General features: G+C 45.6%; 1 protein-coding gene across 1 annotated transcript in view; it reads right to left on the bottom strand.

The window, feature by feature from the left end:
* dnah9 (dynein, axonemal, heavy chain 9) overlaps positions 1-24,262 on the bottom strand; it is a 591,107-nt gene that overhangs the window by 45,207 nt on the left and 521,638 nt on the right. The window lies entirely within an intron of this gene.

The following is a 24,262-nucleotide window of genomic DNA, read 5'->3' as shown; positions in this document are numbered from 1 at the left end:
CGCAATTTAGCATGGCCAATCAACCTAACTTGCACATCTTTGGACTGTGGGGGCGGCATATTGGCACAGTGGTTAGCACTGCTATCTCACAGCACCAGGGACCCAATAGCTGTTTCAGGTTACTGTCTATATGGAGTTTGCACATTCTCCCCGTGTCTGCGTGGGTTTCCTCCGGGTGCTCCAGTTTCCTCCCACAGTCCAAAGATGTGCAGGTTAGGTGGATTGGCCATGCTAAATTGCTCCTTAGTGTCAGGGGGACTAAAAGCGTAAATGTGTGGGGTTGCAGGGATAGGGCCTGGGTGGGATTGTGGTCGGTGCAGACTCGATGGGCCAAATGGTCTCCTTCTGCATTGTAGGGATTCTATGAAAAAAAAACCAGAGTACCCGGAAGAAACCCACACCGACATGGGCAGAATGTGCAAACTCCACACAGAGAGTAACCCAAGGCCAGAACCACCATATAACCCTTACATATAACCATTTTCAATTAACGTTCTTTCCCAAAAGTAGTCAATTGAAAAAAAGATATTATGGATTTCACTTCATTTAGAAGACTGTGAGAAGGGACAAAAGCAAAGCTCTGATTTCTCAGTTCTTTGCCTAGTAAGAATCTAGGTGAGGTATTCATTCTGTAAGTAGCTGCTTAATCCTCATTTATTTTTAACAGCTCCTTGTGCGCAGGAGAAAAGAAACAGACTTTCTTTAATGAAACCCATTTGTTCACTCTCATCTGGGTCCATGCAGCATGGAGATAATCCATTTTTTGTTGTAGCACTTTAATTTTTTAGGCCAACTCAGCATAGAGAGGTTTAATTTTCTGCCCACAATTCAGGAACACACACGCATATTTCATAATCAATATCGTCACTGTTGCACTGGGTGCAGCCACAACATGAAATGCATTGGGAGGAAAAATATATTCTCGAGATTTTTAATATATTCAGCTACAATGGCCACTTTGGTTTCTTCTCTCCAGGGTATGTTGGAGTCAACAGTGGTGAAAAATGATCAGCAGAGCAGTGATAAATAAAACATCCACGTTTTAACTGATAAAGTTTAAACTCAGCAAAACAGAAAGAAATGACTTGCATTTACATAGCACATTTCACAACTTTGGGATGCCCCACTGCACTTCATAGCCAATGCGGAGATCATCTTTTTGCATTGTAGTCGCCACTGTAATGTGGGAAACAAGCAGAAGGATACCCCGCAAACAGCAATGTGGCCGGATAATTTATTTATAGGTATTGACCAAGTGTTAATTATTGACCAGTACAGTGTGAAGTACTCCCCTGTCTTCTTCGAAAAAAGCAGCCGGATCTTTGACATCCACCATGGAGGGCAGACAGGACCTCTGACCCAAACCAAAGGATGACACCTTCAATAGTGCAGCGCTTCCACAGTAGTGTACTGGATTGTCACAGGTATAGGTTGAGAGGCGGTAGATTTAAAACTGAGATGAGGAGGAACTACTTCTCGCAGAGGATGCTGAATTTGTGGAACTTGCTGCCTCATTGCGCTGCAGAGTCTGAATCGTTGAATGGTTTCAAGAGGGAGATAGATATATTTCTATTACAAAAAGGGATAAGGTGATATGGGGAACAGGTGGTGAGGTGAATTTGAGACCAAGGAGAGATCAGCCATGATCTGAATGAATCATGGAATCATATAATCCCTACAGTGCAGGAGGAGGCCATTCGGCCCATCGAGTCTGCACCGACAACAATCCCACCCAGGCCCTATTTCTGTAACCCCACATATTTACCCTGCTAATCCCCTGACACCAGGATCAATTTAACATGGCCAACCAACCTAACCCACACATCTTTGGACTGTGGGAGGAAAGTGGAGCACCCGGAGGAAACCCACGGTCACCCAAGGCCGGAATTGAACCAGGGTCCCTGGCACTGTGAGGTAGCAGTGTTAACCACTCTGCAATCATACTGAATGATGGAGAAGGCTTGAAGGGCTGAGTTTGCCTTCTTCCGCTCCTATTTCCTATGTTCCTATTGTCAGCTTAGATTTTCAAATCAGCCAGTTCTGAATCTCATGGCAGGGATAGATTTCAGTGTGGTTTATTTTTGTGGTTGAAGTAGATTTTGGCAACCAGGACATCTATAAAATAAGTCTTGGTTGCTACTTTAGAACCCCATCACTTTATCCTTTGAATTGAGGGAAAATCAGGGAGCCCAGAACTTGGAATCCATCTCTCGCCTGACTGCACCACAAGCATTGGTTGCTTAGCTCTCTGGCTATCCGGAAGTTGAAAATTTCATCTGGAAAGCAAAAATAATTCAGTCAACTAACTGCCATGTGTAAGTTTGTGGACCATAGTATGATAACCCTTTGTTGTATCGTGACGTTAGTGTACCTTTAAGAGATATTGTTTTTAAATCATGTTCTCTGCAGTTGTAGACAGACCTTTGTAGCTTTTTTTCATTGTTGCCGGGCCATCTCCTAGAACTCCCTTTATTGCTACTTCAATGGTTTAAATGGGGCTTTATTTATTTTTACTCTGGGATATTTTATGACCCTGCATTGTGAGGAGGGAGATTGACTGACAGGTCAAAGTCAGGTGGTTCCTCCCCAGAAGAATTCAGGGACTTGCTTTCAGTGGCACGCCGGTTAGCATTGCTGTATCACAGCACCAGGGATCCGGGTTCAATGACCGGCTTGGGTCACCGTCTGTGCGGAGTCTGCACATTCTCCCCGTGTCTGCGTGGGTTTCCTCCGGGCGCTCCAGTTTCCTCCCACAGTCCGAAAGACATGCTGATTAGGTGCATTGGCCATGCTAAATTCACCCTCAGTGTACCCGAACAGGCGCCGGAGTGTGGCAACTAGGGGATTTTCACAGTAACTTCATTGCAGTGTTAATGTAAGCCTACTTGTGACACTAATAAATAAACGAAAAAAAAAGTTTTAGTTGAGAAGGAGGTGGCCATCAGACTGGAAAGCAGTATTTCTCTCTCTCTCTGGTTTTGGAAATTCTGCTGTTAGCTGGAAGCAAGGCTCCTGGCCTTCCTGGAGTAGAAAATCTGCTGTTGGTGATTGGCTTGACTAGAGTCTCTCCCTGGTGTTTTGGGAAGCTGTTCTGACTGCCAACTTGTCTGTGTGTGCATCAAGAGAGCTGCAGCATTCAAACAGAGGACTAATTTAGGGGAAGGCGATGGTTTAGTGGCATTATCACTAGACTATTAATCCAGAAACTCAGCTAATGTTCTGGGGACCTGAATTCGAATCCTGCCACGGCAGATGGTGGAATTTGAAAAAAAACACATCTGGAATTAAGAATCTACTGATGACCATGAAACCATTATCGATTGTCAGAAAAATCTGCCATCCTTTCCCGGTCTGTCCCACATGTGACTCCAGAGCACAGCAATGTGGTTGACTCTCAACTGCCCTCGGGCAACTAGGGATGGACAATAAATGCTGGCCAGCCAGCGACACCCATGTCCCATGAGCCATATAAACGAATGAAGTCCAGAATCACTTGGGCATTTGTAGTTTCTGTGATAAACCTGTGGAAAAGGGTTTTGTTTATGGAATGTCTGTTTGATTGGGACATTTCCTATATTCATTAAGGGTTATACGATTTCATCGTTGTTTTTTTTATTTGTATTTGGTAAAAACTATTGCTAATTTTCTTTCTCTACATGTTAACTGTATTCTTAAATAAACTCTGCTTGATAAAAGCTTCTTAGGGTGGGTCAGTTGAATTATACCTGAAGTGAAGTATCTCTTGCTCACCCTAGCCAAATTCATAATGCAAAGCTTATGATCCAGGCGGATTGCATAGAACACTTTGGAGTTTCTGACCTGAACTATAACAGTGTGCCGTAATATTTTTTTAAATTTCTTCTTTCATTAGATGTGGGAGTTGCTGGAAAAGCCAGTATTTGTTGCCCATTTCTAATTCTCTTAGACTGAGTGACTTGTTACACCATTTCAGAGGGTAGTTAAGAGCCAACCACATTGACTTCGATCTGGAGTCACACGTAGGCCAGACTGGGGAAGGACGGCAGATTTCCTTCCTGTAATAGTTGTACCAAGTCCAGTTTTGCGTCGCCAATCACCCTTTATTTACAGTGTGCTCAATGTGCCGCTCAGCCCTGAGCGGAGCTAGCTGGTTTTAAACCACTTGCTGCTCCTTCCCTATTGGGCGTGCCTCCACTCGCCTCAGAGGGGAGCTCTTATTCCCCGTGGCCCACAGAGAAATCCGTTGCCCCTTTAAGGCAGTAACCATGTTTTTTTTACACAATAAAAACAGAAAAAGCTGGAAAATCTCATAACACTTTCTTAAAGGACTTTGGAAGTTAATTATATACAATGATCTTTTGTTAAGTTTGAAGCCAGGAGTCACCTTCACTAGAAACCATCCGAAGGAGCCTGCTTGAACTTGCCTCTTGCTGTGTGATGGAAGCAAACCTTCCTATTTAATCCTGTAATTCTCCTATAAACTAAAACAATCTCTCCTCCAAGAATCCCCCTTAGGGTCTGGTTTAGCCATTTCCTTGTCCAAGAAGGGTTTGGCTCTTCTAATTTTCTTATGAATGTTTTTATTTTCTTACAGTTACTGCTGGAAACCGTGTTGCCCCTTTAAGGCAGTGACCATTTTTTTTACACAACACAAATGGAAAAATGCTGGAAAATCTCAGTAGTTCTGACAGCATCTGTGGAGAGAGAATAGAGCCAACATTTCGAGTCAGGATGCTGACTTGAAACATTGGTTCTATTCTCTCCTCACAGATGCTGTCAGACCTGCTGAGATTTTCCCGCATTTTCTGTTTTTGTTTCAGATTCCAGCATCTGCAGTGTTTTGCTTGTAACCATGTTTTTTTTTACTCAGGCAGCCACTGTGGATTTACTCTGTAAACTTTTAGAAAATTGCAGCAGTTTTTTTTAAAAACTCTGCAAAGTTTTTTTTTGTACTCTGCCATTCTTTTCTTCAGCTTTTCTCTTTTTCTTACTTCTGTTCAGTCACCTCGTGTTATCTGGCTGCCGGCTGGTGTTGCAGCTTTCCTCTGATCTTTCTGCCTTTTTTATGCAGGTTTCTCTTTTTAACATTTTTTTTTACTTCACTTCAGTGTAGCACGGGGACCGCGTGTTACGATACTGCTGTATGCCCTCTCCAGCTTGCGTTCAGCTGTCTTTTGGATGCTGAGCCCTGGGATTTCCACCTATTCAATAATGTAAGTGCAGCTGCTTTTTTATAATCTTGCTCACCCGCCCTGTGAATTGACTAGGTTTCTTCAGTCTGCGTCACTCAGGGTCTTTCCTTTCTGTAAATTTGCTCATCCATCTTGTGATCTGATCAGGTTACATACAATCATACAATACATACATACATACAATCCCTACAGTGCAGAGGGAGGTCATTGGGCCCATCGAGTCTGCACAGACCACAGTCCCATCCAGGCCCTGTTCCCATAACCTCACATATTTACCCTGCTAATCCCCCTGACACTAGGGTCAATTTAGCATGGCCAATCAACCTAACTCACACATCTTTGGCGTGTGGGAGGAAACCGGAGCACCCGGAGGAAACCCACACAGACACGGGGAGAATGTGCAAACTCCACACAGACCGTGACCCGAGGCCAGAATTGAACCAGGATCCCTGGCACTGTGAGGCGGCAGTGCTAACCACTATGCCACCGTGCCACCCTAGGTTCCCTAACTCAGGGTCTTACAGTGGACCTTCACCCATTCTGGTGGATTCCTCAACTTCCAAATCTGCAGTGAAACTTCTTCAGCAGTTCCTTCAATTGTTCTCCTCAGGTGTAGGTCATTCTAGTCAGCCTTCTGCTGTTTTTAGTTTTCCATAATTTGGAATTCTGTTCTGGGTTCATTGTTTAAATGCCATCTTTCACACCATCACTGATCACCATGTTGTGCATGGGTTCATTTGGTGTCTCAAGGATGAAATCTTGAGACTTGTATGTTTAAACATGAACCATTTATCGGTAATCATTAACGATGTACAGATCCTAGTTACTGCCAGGCACGGACTTCTCCCACAGCAGGTAGGTTCCTTATTGACTATCCTTTCAGTCTATTACCATGTGACTCGATACGTCATACCATGGACGGTGCTAATCTCCAGTCCCACTTTAACGCTTGATTGCCTGAGCCCTTTACATTACATTGGCATGCAGGCACACACATCTTCATGGAACAGTACATTTTCAGCACATACATCTGGATACCTGCGGTCAACCCTCAATAAAATTCTACTCCACAACAGCAAGGCCAGCAAATTCATTATGAATGTGAAAACACATCAATGATTCAACTGCATATAAATGACTATCACAATCAGGAGCCAGATACAAATGTGCCCCTTCAGCGCACAGTGAGTTAGATTGTTGTATTAATTATGCATGCTGTCTATTTAGTTAAGTAGGTAAATGGACACCTGAATAGCAAATGGCACTTGCCGTACATGCCTGATTAAGATACATTAGGATGCTGCTTTGGAACATTATTTTGGAGCACTTTTGCTCCACAGTTTTACTGATGACCAGAATGATTAGTATTCTTGCTGCGCTCGGAGCACTGCAGTTGTATTTCTCATTGATGTGAGAAGCTTCTGAAAATATAAAGCAGTCACCAGGTAATGAAGTTGGGGAAAATCGAACCGAAATGCTCTATTAGACTGACAGAGACGAACATCCAGATTTATCGTAAGTCCACAATGATTAAATGAGGGGCCGATTTTAAACATTGCACTGAGACATTTCACAAGCTGAATTCTTTCTGTTACTGGCTAAAATGCGTATGGCGTTGGAGCAGAAATGCTATGCAATGGGACTGTGGCAAAATAAAACAGCGCCATATATCCAGTGGCAATACTTTGTTACCAGATTCAATACATCAAAGAAATCTGAAATGCTGCTTCACATAAATGCTTGAAAAAATTGTTCTCTGTGATTTTCTGCTTGCCTTTCCTCTCTTAGTCAGTGGTGTTTTACTGAGATATGATTCTCAAAGTGACAACCTTCCCAGTAATTTTCCCAACTTGCCATTCTTCTTGACGCTCAGTTGCGATGGGGAGAAATACCACTGATGAATTCCGACATGAACTAAGAGCAATCATCCAGTTCGCTTTTGTGTTTGTTGTTATCATGCAGCTATGTTTTGAACAGATTAGTACCTCGTGAAGATAAGACGAGCAGCAATCTTGTCCGAGTTTGGAATTTCCATCCCTCGACCATTGGCAGCCTGTCTGATTACAGAGAACATCACAGCCCAGAAATTCGATTGCCTCCTTACTTGGTTGCATGCTGTGGTCTGGGGTGCGGAGGACAAATGCCCTGTGCCAGAATGGTGCAGCTCCCCAGCTACTTGAGGATGTTTGAGGACTCTGGGTCTGTACTCGATGGAATTTAGAAGGACGAGGGGTAGATCTCATTGAAGCTTGCAGAGTACTGAAAGGCCTGGATAGAGTGGACGTCGGGAAAATGTTTCCATTAGTAGGCGAGACTAGGATCGGAGAGCACAGCCTCAGAATAAAGGGACGACCCTTTAGAACCAAGATGAGGAGGAATTTCTTCAACCAGAGGATGGTGAATCATTGCCACAGAAGGCTGTGGAGGCCAGGTCATTGAGTATTTTTAAGACATAGATAGGTTCTTGATTGATAAGGGGATCAAAGGTTACGGGGAAAAGGTGGGAAAAGAGGGTTGAGAAACTTATCAGCCATGATTGAATGGGAGAGCAGAATTGATGCACAAAATGGCCTAATTCTGTTCCTACATCTTATGGTCTTATTATGCCTTTAACATCAATGCAACACCACCAGAACAGACTGGAAAGAAATTGTTGCAATGCCCCTCAGGAAAGTGAGTCCAGGGATTGGGCTTGTCTTTCCCCAACATGGCACTTCCAACCAGACTCTTCACCATTTTGGGACCTGGAAAATAAGTGCTGTGCAATGCAAATTCTAGCCCCTCAAACCTAGTCCAACAAAGGTCGCTACATAGTTCTTAGCAACAGAATGGCTGATGATCCCTTCCTTGACTCAGAGCATTGTGAATCATTGCAACCTCGTGACCAGAGAATGCGGATGAATTCCTAATCTTTATGGCTCAAAGACTTTTGCCCTTGGTGGGCACATGAACATTTCATGAAATCTTTTCAAGGAAGGCTATTCTCAAGCAGGAGCAAGAGTTATATTGTCTCTGCAGCCTACACAATTTTCTGACAGGCTACAGAAACAGCCAATGTCATGCTGCTCCACTCCATACAGTTCAAAGGCATGCACAGCAGTCGACTTGACTTTCTCTGTGATAATGTTCACCCAGCACCATCAAAGAGCTGTGACCCACACTCTCTCATCATAAGATTGTGAAGGGACATGCTCCAGAACAGCTCAAAGCACTGTGCACAGTGTCTCTGTGCAGAATTTGGATTCAGGCCTGTCAAATCAGGAATGAAGAAATCTCATTAAATCAATTTCAGTTTCACTTGTGAAAGGCTTCACGGTGAAGCAGCTATATTTCAGAGCAGGAAGAGGATATTTTGTTACTTTCTCGAAGAGGCAGAATTACCTGAAATTGTAGAGACAATGATATCATGTCTGTCCAGGAACTGCACCTGCTGAGGTTCTCCAATGAACGATTATTGAGGCAGAATTTTCCCATCCCGCTCGCCACGGGAATCGAAGCGGGCAGGGGACGGACCATGCAAAGGTCTGTTGATCTCGGGCGGATTTTCCAGTTTTGGGGTGAGCGCGGCCAGAAAATTCCACCTTTGGTGAGCAAGTCCTCAGTGCAGATCCACTACTTCTAAGCAATTTCTCATTACTGTTATGACTGGAGTCTGTCTTACTGTGTGTGCGCACGTACATGTTCCTCTGAGTCAGAGGCTCATGGGATTGAGGTCCACTCCAGACACCTGAATAGAAAAACTAAGCTGACACTCTCAGTGCAATATTGAGGGAGGTTTGTATTGCCCTAATAGCCAGAGATATTACCTTTGTGTTTCTTTTCAATTTAGCCCACAGCAGACTCAAGTGGACCACCACCATTTGATCCATCTCTTCCCACTCCAAATTCCTCTCCAGCTCAAGGTGATGTGCTTTACCTTGGCACTGGGCAGGCAGCACATGAGCACAGGAAATAGGAGCAGGAGTAGGCTATTTGGGCCTCATGTCTGCTCCACCATTCAGTTAGTTCATGGCTGATCTTGCACCTTAACATTATTTTCCTGCACTATTTCCATATTGGTGTCTTTAACATATAGAAATCTACTGATCTCTGTCTTGAATATACTCAATGACTGAACCTCCTCTGGGTTAGAGAATGCCAAATAATCACCACCTTCCAAATGAAAATAATCCTCCTCAGTTTAGTCCAAAATGGTCCATCTATTATTCTGTGATCCCTGGTTTTAGACCCCAGCCAGGGAAAATATCCTTCCTGCATCTTCTCTGCTGAGCCTTGCAAGAATTTTGTATGTTTCAATGAAATCACTTCTCAGACTTCTCTCCTCAATCTCTCCCCATTGGACAATCCTGCCACCCCAGCAATCACTCCAGTGTGTTCCCTCCAGGTACGTATATCGTTCCTTAGGTAAGAAGAGCAAAACTGTGCAAAAAAGTCCAACTGCGGTCTCGGCAAGGCTTGATATAGTTGCAGCAAGATATTTTACTCCTGCACTCAAATCCTCTTGCAATAAATCTCAGGATTACTCCCTGTGCCACGTGCTAGTGAGGCTACGAATAGGAAGATAGTGCAGCTCAAGACGTGGCTAAACAGCTGGTGTAGGAGGGAGGGTTTCAGATATCTGGACCATTGGGGGCTCTTCCGGGGCAGATGAGACCTGTACAAGAAGGACAGGTTGCATCTAAACGGGAAGGGCACAAATATTCTGGCCGAGAGATTTGCGACTGTCACACGGGAGGATTTAAACTAGTTTGGCAGGGGGGTAGGAACCAAAGCAAAGGTGAATTAGCTGAAGGAGCACCAGAGAGTAGGGCCAGTCAGACTCAGAGAAACAGCAGGCAGTGTGGGATTGCTAATCAGAGAGGGTCTGGGGGACTGAAGTGCATTTGTTTCAATGCGAGAAGTGTAACAGGTAAGGCAGATGAACTTAGAGCTTGGATTAGTACTAGGAGCTACGATGTTGTTGCCATTACAGAGACTTGGTTAAGGGAAGGACAGGATTGGCAGCTTAACATTCCAGGATACAGATGTTTCAGGCGGGATAGAGGGGGATGTAAAAGGGGTGGGAGAGTTGCACTACTGGTTAAGGAGAATATCACAGCTGTACTCCGGGAGGACACCTCGGGGGGCTCATACAGCAAGGCAATATGGGTAGAGCTCAGGAATAGGAAAGGTGTAATCACAATGTTGGGGGTTTACTATAGGCCACCCAACTGTCAGCGGGAGATTGAGGAACAGATATGTAGGCAGATTTTGGCAAGGTGTAAAAGTTGTTGTGGTGAGAGATTTTAATTTCCCCTATATTGACTGGGACTCACTTAGTGCGAGGGGTGTGGATGGGACAGAGTTTGTAAGGAACATCCAGAAGGGCTTCCTGAAACAGTATGTAGATAGTCCAACGAGGGAAGGGGCCATACTGGACCTGGTATTGGGGAATGAGCCCGGCCAGGTGGTCAATGTTTCAATAGGGGAGCAGTTCGGGAACAGTGACCACAATTCAGTAAGCTTTAAGGTACTGATGGATAAAGATAAGTGTAGTCCTCAAGTTAAGGTGCTAAATTGGGGGAAGGCTAATTACAACAATACTAGACAGGAACTGAAAAATATAGATTGGGGGCAGATGTTTGAGGGCAAATCAACATCTGGCATGTGGGAGGCTTTCAAGTGTAAGTGGATAGGGATTCAGGACCGGCACATTCCTGTAAGGATGAAGGATACATATGGCAAGTTTTGGGAACCTTGGATAACGAGAGATATTGTGAGCCGAGTCAAAGAGAAAAAGGAAGCATTTGTCAAAGCTAGGAGGCTGGGAACACATGAAGCAAGTGTGGAATACAAGGAAAGTAGAAAGAAACTTAAGCAAGGAGTAAGAAGGGCTAAAAGAGGTCATGAAAAAGCATTGGCCAGCAGGATTAAGGAAAATCCCAAGGCTTTTTATACATATATAAAGAGCAAGAGGGTAGCCAGGGAGAGAGTTGGCCCACTCAAGGACAAGGGAGGGAATCTATGTGTAAAGCCAGAGGAAATTGCCGAGGTATTAAATGAGTACTTTGCGTCAGTATTCATCAAAGAGAAGGACTTGGTGGATGATGAGTCTGGGAAAGGATGTGTAGATAGTTTGATTCATGTTGAGATCAAAAAGGAGGAGATATTGGGATTCTTGAGAAACATTAAGGTAGACAAGTCCCCAGGGCCTGATGGGATATACCTCAGAATACTGAGAGAGACATGGGAGGAAGTTGCTGGGGTTTTGAGAGAAATCTTTGTGTCCTCACTGGCTACAGGGGAGGTCATGATGTGGAGATGCCGGCGTTGGACTGGGGTAAACACAGTAAGAAGTTTAACAACATCAGGTTAAAGTCCAACAGGTTTATTTGGTAGCAAAAGCCACACAAGCTTTTGGAGCTCCAAGCCCCTTCTTCAGGTGAGTGGGAATTCTGTTCACAAACAGGGCATATAAAGACACAGACTTTGTGTCTGAGTCTGTGTCTTTATAAGCCCTGTTTATGAACAGAATTCCCACTCACCTGAAGAAGGGGCTTGAAGCTCCAAAAGCTTGTGTGGCTTTTGTTACCAAATAAACCTGTTGGACTTTAACCTGGTGTTGTTAAACTTCTTACAGGGGAGGTCCCAGAGGGTTGGAGAATAGCCAATGTTGTTCCTTTGTTTAAGAAGGGTAGCAAGAATAATCCAGGTAATTATAGGCCGGTGAGCCTTACATCAGTGATAGGGAAATTATTGAAGAGGATTCTTCGAGACAGGATTTATTCCCACTTGGAAATAAGTGGACATATTAGTGAGAGGCAACATGGTTTTGTGAAGGGGAGGTCATGTCTCACTAACTTAATCGAGTTTTTTGAGGAAGTGACGAAGATGATTGATGAGGGTAGGGCAGTGGATGTTGTCTACATGGACTTCAGTAAGGCCTTTGACAAGGTCCCTCATAGCAGACTGGTGCAGAAGGTGAAGTCGCATGGGATCAGAGGTGAGCTGGCAAGGTGGATACAAAACTGGCTCGGTCAAAGAAGTAAGTACAGTAAGAAGTCTAACAACACCAAGTTAAAGTCCAACAGGTTTATTTGGTAGCAAAAGCCCCAAGCTACCAAATAAACCTGTTGGACTTTAACTTGGTGTTGTTAGACTTCTTACTGTGTTTACCCCAGTCCAACGCCGACATCTCGGACAAAGAAGACAGAGGGTAGCAGTGGAAGGGTGCGTTTCTGAATGGAGGGCTGTGACAAGTGGTGTTCCTCAGGGATCAGTGCTGGGACCTTTGCTGTTTGTAATATATATATAAATGATTTGGAGGAAAATGTAACTGGATTGATTAGTAAGTTTGCGGACGACACAAAGGTTGGTGGATTTGCAGATAGCGATGAGGACCATCAGAGGATACAGCAGGATATAGATCAGTCGGAGACTTGGGAGGAGAGTTGGAAGATGGAGTTTAATCCGGACAAATGTGAGGTAATGCATTTTGGAAGGTCTAATACAGATAGGAAATATATAGTAAATGGCAGAACACTTAAGTGTATTGATAGGCAAAGGGATCTGGGTGTACAGGTACACAGGTCATTGAAAGTGGCAACGCAGGTGGAAAAGGTAGTCAAGAAGGTATACAGCATGCTTGCCTTCATCGGCCGGGGTATTGAGTTTAAAAATCGGCAAGTCATGTTGCAGCTTTATAGAACCTTAGTTAAGCCGCACTTGGAATATAGTGTTCAATTCTGGTCACCACACTACCAGAAGGATGTGGAGGCTTTGGAGAGGGTACAGAAAAGATTTACCAGGATGTTGCCTGGTATGGAGGGCATTAGCTCTGAGAGGTTGGGGAAACTTCGTTTGTTCTCACTGGAGCGACGGAGGTTAAGGGGCGACCTGATAGAAGTCTACAAGATTATGAGAGGCATGAACAGAGTGGATAGTCAGAAGCTTTTCCCCAGGGTGGAAGAGTCAATTACTACAGGGCATAGGTTTAAGGTGCGAGGGGCAAAGTTTAAAGGAGATGTACGAGGCAGATTTTTTACACAGAGAGTAGTGGGTGCCTGGAACCCGTTGCCGGGGGAGGTAGTGGAAGTGGATACGGTAGTGACTTTTAAGGGGCGTCTTGACAAATACATGAATAGGATGGGAATAGAGGGATATGGTCCCCGGAAGGGTAGGGGGTTTTAGTTAAGTCGGGCAGCATGGTCAGTGCAGGCTTGGAGGGATGAAGGGCCTGTTCCTGTGCTGTAATTTTCTTTGTTCTTTGTAAAGGCCAACACACCACTTACCTTCCTAGTTGCTTGCAGCGCATGCATGTTAGCTTTCAGTGACTTTTGAACAAGGACACCTTTGGGCCAAGGTCCCTTTGGCATCACACTTCCCAATCTCTCACCACTTATTGAATAGTCTGCTTTTCTCTTTTACCTATCAAAGTAAATAACCTCACATTCTTCTAAATTATATTCCATGACAAATTACATGTCATTGTCCACTCTATTAGTTTATTTAAATCCCCTTGAAGCATTTTTTCATCCATCTCACAACTCACATCCCCACTTAGTTTGGTGTCGCCAATAAACTTGCAAGTGTTACATTTGGTCTCCACATCCAAATCATTGATATTGATTGCAAAAGAATGGGGCCCAAGAACTGACCCACTCATCAAAGCCTGTCAACCTGAGAATTAACTATTTCTTCCTACTCTCTGTTTTTGGAATAAACATTGGTTAAAAGACAATGTTAGCAAATTACCTCTGATTCCATGTGCTCTAATTTCTGATGTTTGTGTTGGACCTTATCCAAATATACCACATCCACTGGTCTCCCCTTAATTACTCTGTCATTACATCCTCAATAGAACAACCTTTGGGACTCACTAGCTATGCTAAAGAGAATAGTATCTATCCTCCAATGAGGATAGATAAAAATATGTTTCTTTTTACTCCCCCCACTTGAATGGCCCTCTGCACAATGGTGCTGTGGTCAGTTTGCCCATTGTGCCTGCAGACCCTCAGGACAATAGCTGTGAAGATATGAGGAGGAACATTTTTGTGCAGCAAGTGGTCATGAACCTGATCTCGCTGCCCATGAGAGTGGTGGAAGAGGAAATAGTCACTTTAAAAATGAAATGGATGGATATTTGAAGGGCTACAGTGACTGAGCAGGAAAGTGGGATGGACTGGGTTGCTCCAGCATAGCTGGTATAGACTTGATGGGCCAAATGGCTTTCTCCTGAGGATGAAATGACTCTGGTGATTCTATGAAATTTTCCTATATTACAACATTGACTACACTTTAAAAGAATGTCCTTGGCTCCAAAGCTCTTTGGAATGCCTTGAGTCATGAAAAACACCTCATTAATACAAATCCTTTCTTACTGATCTGATCTGAGACCTCAAGGTCAGATCAGCAGCAATTTATGTTTCAATTACAAACTTGCATTGGAAAGAACAAAAATGGAAAAGAGTAAATTTTTACAAAAGGTGTGATCTTCCATGCTCGTCCCGTCAGTCGATCAGTATGGTGAGCTGGCAAGATCAGACAAAATCGGGATCATGCCTGGCCTCTCACGATCTTATTAGCACCGATTTGCTGGCAAAATCGTCTTCACTCCCTTTCTGGCACAAAGCCGACTTCAATATTCATGACATGATTGCCATGTCATTAGTGAGTCCCGTGCACTGGGAAACAGGGGCGCCTGTGCAATGGCGCCCCTAGAATTCAGCAGCCAGATTCACCGGCGAGATTAAGTCCTGTCCCACACCCTTCTGGCGGGAATCGTATCCTGGAGCTTTTTAAGTATAAATGGTTCAGCGCATGTTGTCAATTCTCTTTGCTGTCCACACTGGTGAGTGCCTTATGCTTTTTTAAAAACTCGCCCAAAAAATGAGTCTGAAACTCTCTCGTTTTCTCACTCATTCAGCACTTAGAATTCTTTTTATGGAATTCTGCTCAAAGTTTTGATCTGAACTAAACAGGCTCCTACACTTCATAAAAGGAAAGGAAAATAATTAGATTTCCTGATTTCCACACTTTGCTGTTCCCCCACTGTGCGCTAAAAATTAAATAGTTCAGACTGCAAACTTGTTGGCATTGTTTACAAGGATGAATTTTCAATTCTTAAAGTCAATTCCTAAAGTGGCCAGGCTAGTGAAGCAATGACAGGCATTGCTGAAGAAGTTGAACTGATGCATTCAGTTTTGCTTGCTCATTATTACTGTTGCCAATCTCTTCAGTGCTAAAGGAAAGGCGGCTTCCTCATGGCCATTGCTGATTACATTCATTGGATGCTTTCACGCCTGCCTGGGCAGAAAAGCATAAGAGGTTATTGTATTTTCCTCTTTAGGTAGTCAGAACAATGCTCCGTCAGGCAATAAAAATGCAAACTCTAGATGGGACTTTTATAATAAAAAAAATTATTCAATTCAGCATTGTCTTCATGCAGATTTATCTGTGCGAGCTGCTGTCATAAATGGAAAAGCTGTATTTAAATATATTCATGTTCTTTGCTCATGATGTCACACTCAGTCGTCCTTATGACTTACTAATTTCCATTCAGTAGTGATGGATGTACAAAATGTCTGAATTATTAATGATCAAAACTCATGCTTTCGCAGTTAAAGAGGGCAGGGAGTGAATTGAAGGTTTAATTGCTCAGTATAAATGGTTTAGCGCATGTTGTCAATTTTCTTTGGTGTTCACATTGGTTACTGTCTTAATGTCGACAATGAAGCTCGAATTAAGAATACAGAGGCAAGAAACAGTTCAATATGATTTTAAATTATTTTAGGGTTTATGAGGGGCAAAATTTCCAATTGTTTTATGTAGACCTTGTGTAACTTGTTGTTTATCCACATCTTCGATGTTGATTAGGTTCCATTTTACAGTGGCACAGTGGTTAGCGCTGCTGCCTCACAGTGCAGGGACCCGGGTTCGATTCACGGCTTGGGTCACTGTCTGTGCGGAGTTTGCACGTTCTCCCCGTGTCTGCGTGGGTTTCCTCCAGGTGCTCCGGTTTCCTCCCACAATTCGAAAGAGATGCTGGTTAGGTGCACTGGCCATGCTAGATTCTCCCTCAGTGTACCCGAACAGTCGCCAATGATGTGCAGGTTAGGTTGATTGGCCATGCTAAAATGCCCCTTCGTGTCAAGGGGACTAAGTCGGGTAAGTGCATGGGGCTATGGGAATAGGGCCTGGGTAGAATTGTGGTAGGTACAGACTCAATAGGCCGAAAGGCCTCCTTCTGCATTGTATGATTCTATGACTAGGGGATTTTCACAGTAACTTCATTGCAGGGTTAATGTAAGCCTACTTGTGACACTAATAAATAAACTTTAAAAAAAACATTGTATTTAACATTTGGATCTTTGTTTAAGAATCAAGAGTAGAGCTAAGCAGAGAGTTTATAAACTTCTCGGCAAACTGTAATATGAGGGATTACAACCTAATCTCACAAATGGTTTATGGAGTTGTGAAATGTTTTATGGCTGACAAGGTCCCAAATCTCTACTTTATGAACATTATTAAGGGGCCAAAGAAGATGAATTACACATTATTGCACAAACATGTGAAATATTCATCACAAAATCCTGGGTGGGCTGTGGAGAGTGAAAAGCTGGAAGGTATTGTTCAGGGAGCTCTAGATCTTCAACAGTTCATCGGTGATCAGAGGGGGGATGAGGAGAAAGAAGTTGTGTACAAATTTCCAGATGTTACAACATTGGGTGCTTGTTTAAAAAAATGTACATTTTCCAGATTTCTAACTCTTTCCATTTCTAGCCTCTGTTCTGAAGCTTCAGCAGTCCAAACTGTGGATAGCTGGCAATCTGGATGTTATGACAGTTAGTCAATTTCTAAAATGCGCAGACTGGTTGGTCCATGTGGTGAACCATCGTTGGTTCACCACTGGGGTTGTTATTGTGTTACTGTTGGGCTAGGGTGTTGTTGTTATGGGGGTTGTACTATGTTGTTGGGATAGGGTGTTTACCTGTCCTAAGTGTTATCATGGCACACTCCAGTGGGGTCCCGCCTCCGGTGGCAGGGTATAAGACCCCCTGCTCCGGCAGGACCCCTTCAGTCTGAACGGGTGAATTTGTGTTAGTAGTTTCATTGTTAATGTATTAAAGCCTTCAGTTCTAAAGCCTTGTTTCCGGGTGCTCATTGAGGTGCATCAATTTAATACATTAACTGAGAATATGGAACAGATCCTAAAACCGGATCGTCTGACACTGGACCCACGTGCGGTCGGTGCAGCTAACACGTTCGAACATTGGTGGAAATGCTTCGAGGACTACCTGGCAGCCTCGGTAGCTATCACTACAGACAGTGATAGACTCCAGGTCCTCCACGCAAGGGTAAACGACACGATTTACCTAGCCATTCGTGCAGCTTCCACTTACCAGGGTGCCGTCGAGCTCCTAAAGAATAGGTACATTACGCCACCCAACGAGATTCACGCTCGTTATCTCCTCGCTACACGACGTCGGCAGTCGGGCGAGACCATAGAAGACTACGCCAATGAACTCCTGCAGCTTGCCAGGGGTTGTGACTGTAAGGATGTCTCCGCTGAGCAGTACATGCAAGACCTCGCCCGAGACGCGTTCGTAGCAGGGGTAGGGTCCTCGTACATCAGACTTAAATTATTAGAAAAGGGGAAACTCAACTTGACCCAGGCAATGGGGATGGCCGTGAGGTTGGAGGCGGCGTCGAAGAGCTTGGCGCTGTACCCCGAGGACCACGTGCAGTCAACGTGGTTGGAGCAAGCTCTGCTCCCTCCTCGCCCCGCGAACCCGCGCTCCCAGATCGATTCGACGACGGCGGCAGCTCCAGGTGGCCAGCGATGCTATTTTTGCGGTGGGGCCAAGCATCCACGGCAGCAGTGTCCGGCAAGAACGGCAATCTGCAGCCAGTGCGGTAAAAAAGGCCACTACAGCAAAGTCTGCAGGTCCAAACCTAAAAACGGCAGTGCAGCTTGTAACCCTCCAGAACGGAGACCATCTCTTTCGGCGCTGCAGTACCCACGAGGTCCGACCACGTGCGATCTCAGGACGGCGCCATCGTGGCAGACAGAGGAGGAGGAAGACCACCAGGAGTCGCTGCGCTTGGAGCCCTCGGCCACATGCGATTCATGGGGGCGGCCATCATGGTCCACGACGACTAGGAGCGACCAGCAGGGGTCCTCAGCATCCACATCGGCAGCATGCAGCAGCGACCAGCAGGGGTCCTCAGCATCCACATCGGCAGCATGCAGTGACGCCCAGGGGCCAACGGTGGCGTCGATCTCTCTGGATCAGACCAGGCATTACAGACTGGAACATTCCATGATGGAGGTAAAGGTTAGTGGCAGAACTGTAAATTGTCTGTTTGACAGTGGGAGCACCGAAAGTTTCATACACCCTGAAACTGCTAAAAGGTGTGGACTCCGGATTCTCCCTGCCAAACAGACAATTTCCATGGCATCACAGTCCCGGTCTGTACCGATCCAAGGACAATGTATGGTAACTCTTGAGGTACAGGGCACAGTTTACGAGCAATACAGGCTCCTTGTGCTACCTCACCTTTGCGCGCCAATTCTCCTCGGACTAAACTTTATGGCCCACATGAGGAGTGTGATCCTACAGTACGGTGGGCCACTCCCTTCACTGGCAGTAGGGAACCAGCCGCAGCCTCCAAATTGCCCAAAGCGCCCCGCGTGCAATCTATCCACCCTGAAGATCACGACACCATCCCTTTTTAAAAATCTGGTACCTGGCTGCAAGCCCATCGCTACTAAAAGTAGGCGTTACAGCGCTGAGGACCGGATCTTTATTAGATCTGAGGTTCAGCGGCTCCTCAAGGAAGGGATCATACAGGCCAGTGCTAGTCCGTGGAGAGCGCAGGTCGTGGTAGTCAAAAGCGGGAACAAACCTCGGATGGTCATCGACTATAGTCAGACCATTAATAGATACACACAGCTGGATGCGTATCCTCTCCCGCGCATTTCTGATATGGTCAATCAGATTGCGCAGTACCGAGTGTTTTCTACCATAGACCTTAAGTCCGCCTACCATCAACTCCCCATCCGCCCAGAGGACCGACAATATACGGCTTTTGAGGCGGATGGTCGTCTATACCAATTCCTCAGGGTTCCATTTGGTGTCACCAATGGGGTCTCGGTCTTCCAGCGTGCTATGGACCGAATGGTGGACCAGAACGGGTTGCGGGCTACCTTCCCGTACCTGGATAACGTCACCATCTGCGGCCATGACCAGCAGGACCACGACACGAATCTCCAACACTTTCTACGCACTGCATCTCGCCTGAATCTGACCTATAACAGGGAGAAGTGCGTATTCCGTACGCATAGGTTAGCCATCCTCGGATACGTGGTGGAAAACGGGGTCATTGGCCCTGATCCAGACCGTATGCGCCCACTCACTGAACTTCCCTTGCCCGCTAGCACGAAAGCACTGAGGAGATGCCTCGGGTTCTTTTCGTATTATGCACAGTGGGTCCCCAACTACGCGGACAAAGCTCGTCCGCTCATTAAGTCCACGACCTTCCCACTTACGCCGGAGGCCCAATTGGCCTTCAAGGTTTTGAAAAGCGACATCTCGAAAGCCACGATGCACGCGGTGGATGAATCCATCCCTTTCCAGGTGGAGAGTGATGCATCGGACTTCGCCCTAGCCGCCACACTAAACCAGGCAGGCAGGCCCGTCGCGTTTTTTTCCCGCACCCTTCAAGGCCCAGAGATTCGGCACTCAGCGGTGGAAAAGGAGGCTCAGGCCATTGTGGAGGCAGTCAGACACTGGCGCCATTACCTGGCAGGTAAGCGGTTCACCCTGATCACGGATCAACGATCCGTGGCGTTTATGTTCAGTAACACGCAGAGGGGCAAGATCAAGAACAATAAGATCTTGCGGTGGAGAATTGAGCTCTCCACCTATAATTACGATATTATGTATCGTCCAGGGAAGCTCAATGAGCCCTCGGATGCCCTCTCGCGCGGAACATGCGCCATCATGCAGGAGGACCGCTTGAAGGCTCTCCACAATGATCTGTGTCATCCTGGAGTCACCAGACTCTACCACTTCATAAAAGCCCGCAACCTACCCTACTCGGTGGAGGAGGTCAGGTCAGTTACTAGAAGTTGTCGGATTTGCGCAGAATGCAAACCACACTTTTATCGACCAGACCGGGCACATTTGGTCAAGGCCACTCGCCCTTTTGAGAGGCTGAGTGTAGATTTTAAGGGCCCCCTTCCCTCAACGGATCGGAATGTCTATTTTCTTAACATAATAGACGAATTTTCCCGGTTTCCGTTTGTTTTCCCCTGTGCGGACACGTCGACTGCCACCGTCATCAAGGCATTCAGTGAGCTTTTTACCCTGTTCGGGTACCCCTGCTATATTCATAGCGACAGGGGCTCGTCGTTCATGAGCAACGACTTGAGGCAATTCCTGCTCTCATTCGGGATTGCCTCTAGTAGAACCACGAGCTACAACCCTAGGGGTAACGGACAGGTGGAAAGGGAGAATGCTACAGTCTGGAAGGCTGTCCTACTGGCACTGAAATCCAAGGGCCTTCCAGTCTCCCGGTGGCAGGAGGTCCTTCCAACTGCGCTCCATTCTATCCGCTCCCTCCTGTGTACGGCAACCAATGCTACTCCCCACGAGAGGATGTTCTCATTCCCTCGGAAGTCGTCCTCGGGGACCTCATTGCCAGCCTGGTTGACGTACCCAGGACCCGTCCTTCTGCGGCGCCATGTGAGGGCTCGCAAGTCCGACCCCTTGGTCGAACCGGTCCAACTCCTCCACGCCAACCCTCAGTATGCCTATGTGGCATATCCTGACGGGCGAGAGGACACTGTCTCCATTAGAGACCTGGCGCCCGCAGGGGACGTAGCAACTCCTGTCGCTCCTATTCCCCCAGTCACAGATCCACTACTCCTCATTACTTCCCCAGACGTGGCGCGGTCAGCACCGGGACCAGTGCATAACACTTTTACTCCCATGTACAGCTTGCCTGAGACTCGGAGATCGGCGCCACCATCATCACCACCACCACCACCACCAAACGTTCCAGGATCCCCTACACCATCGCCTCATCAGGGCCGGCCGGCCCGGGAGTCTTTGAGGGGACAGCCAGATGTTGTTTTGAGAGAGCCACCGCAAGCACCTGCTCCGGTTTCGCAACCGGTGTTGAGAAGATCGCAGCGTCGGTGTGGTCCTCCAGACCGTCTGGACTTGTGAATCCTGTTATTTTTTTTGTCATTGTCTGTTTTCATCCACCCCGCCACCTTTGGTTCCTAAAGGAGGGGTGAATGTGGTGAACCATCGTTGGTTCACCACTGGGGTTGTTATTGTGTTACTGTTGGGCTAGGGTGTTGTTGTTATGGGGGTTGTACTATGTTGTTGGGATAGGGTGTTTACCTGTCCTAAGTGTTATCATGGCACACTCCAGTGGGGTCCCGCCTCCGGTGGCAGGGTATAAGACCCCCTGCTCCGGCAGGACCCCTTCAGTCTGAACGGGTGAATTTGTGTTAGTAGTTTCATTGTTAATGTATTAAAGCCTTCAGTTCTAAAGCCTTGTTTCCGGGTGCTCATTGAGGTGCATCAGTCCATTAGTAAGAAGTCTTACAACACCAGGTTAAAGTCCAACAGGTTTATTTGGTAGCCCAAGCTTTCGGAGTGCTGCCCCTTCATCAGGTGAGTCGGGGCAGCGCTCCGAAAGCTTGTGCTACCAAATAAACCTGTTGGACTTTAACCTGGAGCTATAAGACTTCTTACTGTGGCCACCCCAGTCCAATGCCAGCATCTCCACATCATGGTTGATCCACGACAAGGAATTGCTGGAGAAGCTGGACGCTTGATTCTATTTTTGCCTGCTTATTTTTGCTGTTGTCCATCTTTTTTACCCTACAAAGAAAAAGGCTTCCTCCTTTAGCGTTGCTGTGAAGATGCCGCCATTGGACTGGGGTGGGCACATTAAGAAGTCTCACAGCACCAGGTTAAAGTCCAACAGGTTTGTTTGGAATCACGAGCTTTCGGAGCGCTGCTCCTTCATCAGGCAAGTGAAGGATTCCAGGACTTTAACCTGGTGCTGTGAAACATCTTACTGTCCTTTAGCATTATCACTGATTATATTGATAGGATCTTCCAGTAAATCTCAACACTTGGGTAACCTTTAGGAGTGATCCGAAAGGCTAGTCATGTACGGTTTGTATGTAGAGTTGGAAGTTGTACAAAAGCTGTGATCTGAGGATGAACACGGGGATTATGACTAACAAGCTCTCTGGGCTACTTTGAAAAAGGGCAAACAAACGTTAGAAGTTTAAGTGTAAATCAAATCAGTACAATGCAATGTGTCAGCTAACAGCAGCACAGCGGCACAGTGGTTAGCACTGCTGCCTCAGAGTGCCAGGGATCTGGGTTCAACTCCAGCCTTGGAGTTTGCACATTCTCCCTGTGTCTTCGGGTGCTCCGGTTTCCTCCCACAGTCCAAAGATGTGCAGGTTCGGTGGATAGGCCATGGTAAATTGCCCCTTGGTGTCCAAAGATGTGTAGATTAGGTGGATTGACTATGGTAAGTGTGTAGGGTTAAGGGGATAGGGCGGGGAAGAGGGTCTGGGAATGATGAAGCTCAGAGCAGATTCGATGGGCTGAATGGCCTCCTTCTGCACTGTAGAGATTCAATGATTCTCTTCTATGATTCTATGAACTTGTTGTCTGGTTCCAGGTTAGATCATGATATAAAAGGGAAATAAGTGGACCCGAGGCACAGACCAATGATGGTGAAACAGAATTGGGGAAAGACACAATTGCTGTTTCAAATATCCTAAAAGGATATAGTACTCTGTAAAGAGTGTAAAGTAGAGCAGTCAGTATAAATTCCTGCTTAGTTCCAAGAGCTAGAACAGATCGGTGACCTCAGCTGGAGTCTAATCTGCAACTCAAAAAACATGAGGAGGGGATATCACACTTCTGTAAAGCCATGCTTTATGGGAAATTATTTTTGAATTTACTGGCTAGAAACACCTAATTGATTTTTCTTTGCCAAAGACTAAAGCCACGTTCCATTGACTTGAGATCACAGGCTGCATATTCGCACCACTGTATCTTCTACATTCCAAAACCACTGAAATGGAGACAGTCTGTCTGCAAGGCCTCACCAGGAGCAATGGCCTTCGGGGACCATGAAAGGGGCCATCCCCTATTGCATTAGCAAAGCAGCTGGACAAAGTGGTGTAGGCAAACCATTAGACATAAACAGTTGGACAATGTGACCCTGTCTGAGAACAGGATTCTCAGCCATGATCTATTTTAATGTAACTGGGCTATGTGAGCCATGGCCATATTTGGGTCACTGGGCAGTAGGAGAGAGAAGGTCATGTGATAAAGTCAGTCCTTATTGAAAGAAAAATAAAACAGGTGCAGTGAAATGAGGAGAGGGAAAAGAAGGGAGACATTCGAGTCTACCTCCCCCACCGTAACAACAGAAATACCTAAATAGCAAAAGGAAAAGATAGGATGCAAATTAGTGAACTGCTAATTTGAATATGGAACTAAGAACAAGAAGGGTCAATGACTCAATGTGGAAAGAACAAGTTTAACATTGAAGTTATACACCACATCTTCTCATGAAGAAAATATGGTGCACAATATAAATTGAGTCCCTATGGGGAGTGAGGGAATAAAAATGACAATGTTTTTGTTTAAATATGATTACATTGTGAGGTTTAACAATTAATAAGAAAATAATAGAAAAATGCTTACAGATTCCTTTGCTACAGAAAACCAGCTTTCTCTCAGTTACAAAGATTAGCGCCTTTGTACAACTTGAAGTCAGCAGAATTTCCAACTGCTAGAACCATACAAGCTGGCCATTTTATCTTTAATTAAGTTTTGGAGTCAGACAGCATGAACAGTGTTAGAGATAATGAGGATAGTCATACCAAGTTAGACATCTTTGCAATGGGTGCAAAGGTAAATATGTGACTAGTATGAGACGTGCCTGTTTTTGATAAAACCTATATGTATTGTTAGATCGAAACTTAAGTTGTCTGTGTTCATGTGTAGCATGGTATGAATGTGGGCAGCTTTTCTGTAAACACCAGAGTCTGTTCCAGA

Source organism: Mustelus asterias, chromosome 12 (assembly GCF_964213995.1).
Source record: "Mustelus asterias chromosome 12, sMusAst1.hap1.1, whole genome shotgun sequence".
Taxonomy (NCBI): Eukaryota; Metazoa; Chordata; class Chondrichthyes; order Carcharhiniformes; family Triakidae; genus Mustelus; species Mustelus asterias.
The sequence above is the reverse complement of the archived record's forward strand: the minus strand, read 5'-3'. Positions and strand labels throughout refer to the sequence as shown.